This window comes from Branchiostoma lanceolatum, chromosome 1, assembly GCF_035083965.1.
Source record: "Branchiostoma lanceolatum isolate klBraLanc5 chromosome 1, klBraLanc5.hap2, whole genome shotgun sequence".
Lineage (NCBI taxonomy): Eukaryota > Metazoa > Chordata > Leptocardii > Amphioxiformes > Branchiostomatidae > Branchiostoma > Branchiostoma lanceolatum.
The window spans coordinates 36,238,525-36,244,983 of NC_089722.1; the positions used below are offsets into that span (position 1 = coordinate 36,238,525).

Below are 6,459 nucleotides of genomic sequence, written 5' to 3' on the forward strand. Positions count from 1 at the left end.
AATAAATTCCAAAGCTTATTATTTTTGATCCATAAAATGTGTTTTTTTAGCTACAGCATCCTCTGATGAAATTATACTATCAGCAGTATTGGTTTACATTTTTGACTTATTTCACAAAATGACGAAGTACACAAAACACAATATTTCCATTTCGGAAATGTTTACAACTGAACTGTGCGAAGCCACTTATTGTGGTCTATCGGATGAACTTGTACATGGGGTTGTACGGCCGGCAGACGCAGTCTCCTCCCGGCGGGCAGGGGGCGCCCTCCATCCGGGTGAAACAGCCCATGTACCCGCAGCATTTGTCGTGGTCCTTGATGGGGTGACACTTCTCTCCCTGCAGCTTCTTTCCCTTGCACCCCTTTTAAAGGAAACAAGATTGCGATAGAAATATGAGGAATTAGACCGATACTCATGAGTTATGTGGAAGCGCGAGAAGCTTATTCCTGCGATATTCAATGTTATTGGTTTGGAACAACAAAAATGATTGATCAATTGAAACAATGCATGGGTATACAAGTGCATGTGCAGCTTCTTCTTTTTATATGGTATATTAACGCTTGAAGTGGTTAGCTCACTATACTGCGCTAATTGCAAGTTGCGCTAGAAATTAAAATTGCGAGATTTTTTTTCTTTTCAATTTTAAAAACAAAACTTACAGGTGACAAATTATGGCTGCTTGGGACCGTTTAGCCTCTTGCAAATGTCTTTCGCAATTTGGCGCCTTCAGGCGCAGTCAAGTGAGATGTCAGTTTTAGTGGAATGCCGGAAGCATTTCGAAGGTCAAATACGACACTGGACTGCGCCAGATTGCGAAAGGCATTTTGTTACCTGAAAGTAAAAACATTTGCAATTGGCGCAGATTAAATGGGCACAAAATGGCCCAATCACTGCAAATTACTTTCTGATGAATTTTATCATTGCACGGTGGTATTAACTTCAGTAGCAACACTGCGATTTGGGGCCAAAACTGAGAATGTGACATTCCGGACGCAACCATTTTGTATGTGGAGGTTACATAGTTTACCTACGTCGCACGTCAGTGCAACTGCAAGGAAAAATTGGAGATTAGGTTAGAAAATTTCGTGAAATTTGGCGCAGTCCAGTGGGTACACAATTCAATGTACGAAAGCTGCAGAAGAATCCATCGACACACCAGTGGTTGCGCCCTGCGCAATGAACTACTCACAAACACACGTCTCCAAACTTCCGATACTTCTTCTGGGGCTACATATCTATCTGGAACGTAGCTGTTCCGTCTAGATTTTGTATGTAGAATGTTAGTAGAAGAACTGACTGGCATTGCCATGCGCTTCAGCATGTTGGCCAGGTCTTCATTCTCCACGTCACCAAAGTCTTGTCCTGACGTCATCACCACGAACACGACCACCATGCCGAACAGAGCCCAGAGCCGAATGTTGCCCATTGTTTTCCTTCAGTAGATACTGAAACGCAATAGAATTACATATTTGTCTTTAGATACCAAGATTGATAAAGCATCTCTGAAATTTGAGAATTTTGGCAATTTTTCTTGCGTTATACTTTCCTAATAATTCATGGAGAAAACAAATAATTAGGCGCCCTTAGAGTCTATTTCAAGTCAATAAGTTTTTTGATAATATTTTTGATAATCTTAGATTATTTCTAATAAAAGAATATCTACAAAATTGAATATGAAAATATGAATTCATTTGATCGAATTCAATGAGAATACTTAAAAGCATTTTGAAAGGGACTGCACAAAAATCTCTTTATTCAGAATAATTTCGAAACATCTGTGTGACTCACTTTTAGAAATTCTTTTAACAAAAAATGATAGAAAATGGCAAATAATTGTAGACTGGTGATTGCCCCCATATAAGTAGGTGCTAATCCGACCCTTCTGTCTGCTTTTGTATATCTTTAGATTTCACTGCTGGACACTGGTTGGTCCTTTGTGGCAAGCATTCTTTCATCTAATTCGCAAGGATATGTGAATTGCTTTCTCTCCAGCCCAGCCCTCCGACCCATTCATAAAGATGTTACAAATATTGGTTAAAAATGGTACGAAATGGCAGGAAACGGTAAATAACGGTAGAATGCTGTTACCATTATTTAGAGACTATTGGAAATACCATATGCCACATCATGCGTGGAAATATTTATAAAGCTGAAATCAAATTCAAAATATTTCAAAAGTAACAAATGATTACAATAAATTGAAAATATTTGTAAATTATGACAATAACAACCCTATCGGTGACTTGGAATGGGCTCTATCCTGGTCCTGGGTTAGTTCTATTTCCAGCCACATACAGTATAAGAAGGAAAAACTTTGACGCACGACTTGTTAGTATCCACGACGTGCATAGCAGTCAAATGCCGATTGCGGAGCTGCGGAGGCACGCCACTACTCACAAAGAAAGAAACAGATATACCAACTGACTACAAAACACATGTTTTCACGAAAGTGCTTTTCTAAACTGGAAACACCAGTACTACACTTTTTGATCAGTCATCTTAAATGTTGTTTGTTTCTTTCATTTTGAATATTAACATTTTATCGCACCAGGCGTCAACCGTCCTTCATCCATTGTATTTGTATTTCTTGACCTAACCATAATTCAAATCGGTTCATGGTCAAAGCTTGAATACTGTAAATGCCGTAAAGATCGAGGGGATTTGGTTTGATTAAGGAGAAAATGGAGTGTTCGCAGTGGGTTTTACTTCGCGGTTGAAACAAGGCTGTAGACCAGTTGATGACAGAACAAGCATGTTTGTGGTGAATTGCGATGAAGAGGTTATCGCGCCAACCGCGAACATTAAACACAGTATGATGACTTGCCTGATATGTTTAGTCAAGTCTTCGTTTCCAAATTGACTGGGATGTTGATGAGCTATTCCTAAAACTTCTCATGGCCATTTTCAATGACAACGTTTGAATTTGTTAGGAGGTTGACACTTCATAAGTATCGTAACTAGTTAAGTTTGAAAAGTCGGTGTTAACAGAAACGTCCCCTAAGTGACCCTTCGCGCTGAAAAGGACTTTCCTGCCTGAAGCAATGAGCCTCAACAAAACGTGCAGTTCGGAGATACGTTTTATGTGGTATACAGTTGGACATCTATGTTTCATAGATAAGTGCAAATTGTCCAATTGTGCTTTTTCGCACAATGTAATCACATTTCATCGATACAGCCCTAACCCTACAGGCTAATCTGAATGCAAATAGATATATCTAGTACGAAAATGTCATTCTTGTTTTTGTCGGAAATTCATATTCTACTCGGTGACTGTCCAGTTTTGCCGAGGTTACGTCAATGCATCGATTAGATTTGTGTTAAAGATCTGCAGCTGACTGGCACGTTAAAAAATGAATGAAGAAAATATCGGCTTAGCATCCTGTAATTTTGTTGAAAATAGGTTCCTGCCATTGAAATACCTTAGAGAAATTACAAAAGCCTTCATAACTTGAAATGAAATGTACACTATCTACGAAACATCTTAAGACAATAACACAATATCAAACACGTTTTGCCACAGAAATTCTTCAATATGTGCTATGTCTTCAATTTATGCCTCACTTACACTTAAACAATAAGGTGTAGAATGCACAGTATGAAGGCAAGTAGATCATGATGAACTCTCTTAACAGCGATACGATATCCACGCTTAGGATATGAAAGTGTAATTATATGTTTAAAAAGAAGTAACGAATAAACAAGCTAATCAAGAAAGAATTTTGGCATATTAGTATTGTCATGAAGTTCTGCGTGCTTTATACTCCATGCTTAGTACTACGTGCGTAATACTTTAATTGGGCTTTTCAGTTATGCGTGTTTAGTTTTTTTTGTGTTCAAAATGATTTCAGGCAGCATACGTATTATTGGCAAGTTGATTCAGAAAACAACCCGCTGCCATATAATCTACCGTTGGACAAGTAGATGTACATGTTGGTGCAAGGTGGTTATGGTTAGGGTTGCTGATTTAGCATCTAACGGCACTGGGTTCCAATCCCAAGCAGGTTCCAATGTTGTGCCCTTTGAAAAGCAGTACATATAAATCTCCTCTCTTGAGTCAGGCGAAAATCAGTACCTTGCTTCGGTTGGGGACATCCTCTCGGATGGCACGTACATTTTGTAAAGCTAGAGGTCCCTTGTTTGAGGAGAGGCACGCCTCGAGCACGATAGAACCCACCGCACTTAACGGAAAGAGTGGGGTCCTTCCCGGTGTGAGTGGATCAAACCTTACAGCCAATTAAGTCTCCGAATAAACATCTCAACATGCCAAACCTTCCACGAATTTTGGTAAATTGCAATGTATGAATGATACATATACAGGAGGCATTAGAAAAATGCGGCACTTTACATGATGGCTCGTGCTTCACGCTACTTGTTCGGCGTAATTGTATCCGTTATGTTACTCACAAATACACAACTTATCAACATGTAGCCAGGATGCAGTCGCGGATCTAGCCTTGGTGGTTTATCAGATTGCAACCAGTGGAAACATATTTTTGAACAGAAGGAAACTGTGTGATCATCGGATCAATACGCTGTGAGACTGTGATAAGGATATCTCATTTTCACACCTTCCATTTTCCTTTGTGATCTTCACCTTTAGTTCTTTTAGGACCACATAACTTAGCCCTGGATTACATTTGCTCCGAAATCAGTTCTGACATTTGTGGCTTTTTATTGATCCTTAGTTTTAACCACTCAAAATATAACGCCTAACATTGCACATTTACCCATAAAAACTGCAAAACTTTCGGTCGAAAATACTGTGTGCATTTCTTACGACAAAGTCGTCCGAGTATTGGGTCAGTTTGCATTCAAGGGGTAACGTTGGGTAACATAAATTCGCCATTTTTCCGATAATGGTTGACTGAAATCAATCTAGCAGAACAATAAACCATTCTTTTTTTCTATAATTCTGTCAGTATCATGAGCTATGTCCAGTATCAGGGTGAAGTGCACGAAGTTAGGGTGTACGAAGTTGTACGAAGTTGTACGAAGTTGTACGAAGTTAAAGCCGTTTCCTACTGGCTTTGAGGCTATATCGGGAGTCACAGATGACGTCAAATCGTTTATTGGATGACGTAATCTAACTTCGTACAGTAGGCAGGGTAGGGTGTCAAGTGTACGAAGTTGTCCGAAGTTGTGCAAAGTTACGTGACGTCATCTACCTTCGTACAGTAGGCAGGGTAGGGCGGCATGTGTCCGAAGTTGTCCGAAGTTGTGCAAAGTTACGTGACGTCATCTAACTTCGTACAGTAGGCAGGGTAGGGTGGCAAGTGTACGAAGTTGTCCGAAGTTGTGCAAAGTTACGTGACGTCATCTAACTTCGTACAGTAGGCAGGGTAGGGTGGCATGTGTACGAAGTTGTCCGAAGTTGTGCAAAGTAACGTGACGTCAGCTAACTTCGGACAGTAGGCAGGGTAGGGTGGCATGTGTACGAAGTTGTCCGAAGTTGTGCAAAGTTACGTGACGTCATCTAACTTCGTACAGTAGGCAGGGTAGGGTGGCATGTGTACGAAGTTGTCCGAAGTTGTGCAAAGTAACGTGACGTCAGCTAACTTCGTACAGTAGGCAGGGTAGGGTGGCATGTGAACGAAGTTGTCCGAAGTTGTGCAAAGTTACGTGACGTCATCTAACTTCGTACAGTAGGCAGGGTAGGGTGGAAAATGTACGAAGTTGTCCGAAGTTGTGCAAAGTTACGTGACGTCATCTAACTTCGTACAGTAGGCAGGGTAGGGTGGAAAATGTACGAAGTTGTCCGAAGTTGTGCAAAGTTACGTGACGTCATCTAACTTCGTACAGTAGGCAAGGTAGGGTGGAAAATGTACGAAGTTGTCCGAAGTTGTGCAAATTTACGTGACGTCATCTAACTTCGTACAGTAGGCAGGGTAGGGTGGCATGTGTACGAAGTTGTCCGAAGTTGTGCAAAGTAACGTGACGTCAGCAAACTGCGTACAGTAGGCAGGGTAGGGTGGCATGTGTACGAAGTTGTCCAAAGGTACTTAATACATAGTAACAACTTATATATATGTAAATATGATACACACCACTCACGCATATAAACAAATAAGATATAGATGCACATAAATCATCACAAAAACAATGTTCATGCATTGTAAAAAATTCATTTATTTTAGTTCAGTTAGTTTTATTTAAGTCTTTTAGTCTTTTATTTCTCCTCCTAAAGTTCGCTTAAACAATGCACACAAAATAATTTAAGTTCACTCTTACTATTATATTTCCATTTTTTACGTCACTTCTAAATACAAGTACCTGAAAACATCTCCCATATCTATTTATAAACTACATGTATTGCAGTCTTCGTTCACTACTTTGTATCATAAGAAGTAGTAGTTGTTATTTTATTCATTGATTGAAGTACTTCCACCATTTAGTACAGAAGTATGGCAGTTTCTGCCTGCAAGGTCACACCCTTTTACATAAAAAGACTGTTTAAAT

The 6,459-nt window shown here is 39.8% G+C and overlaps 1 long non-coding RNA gene across 1 annotated transcript; it reads left to right on the forward strand.

Moving 5' to 3' along the window:
- The first annotated feature begins 5,629 nt into the window (after nucleotides 1-5,629).
- On the forward strand, nucleotides 5,630-6,459 carry LOC136421365 (uncharacterized). The gene is made up of 2 exons (XR_010753439.1): nucleotides 5,630-5,756; nucleotides 5,999-6,459. It is a non-coding gene; the product is annotated as an uncharacterized lncRNA (long non-coding RNA).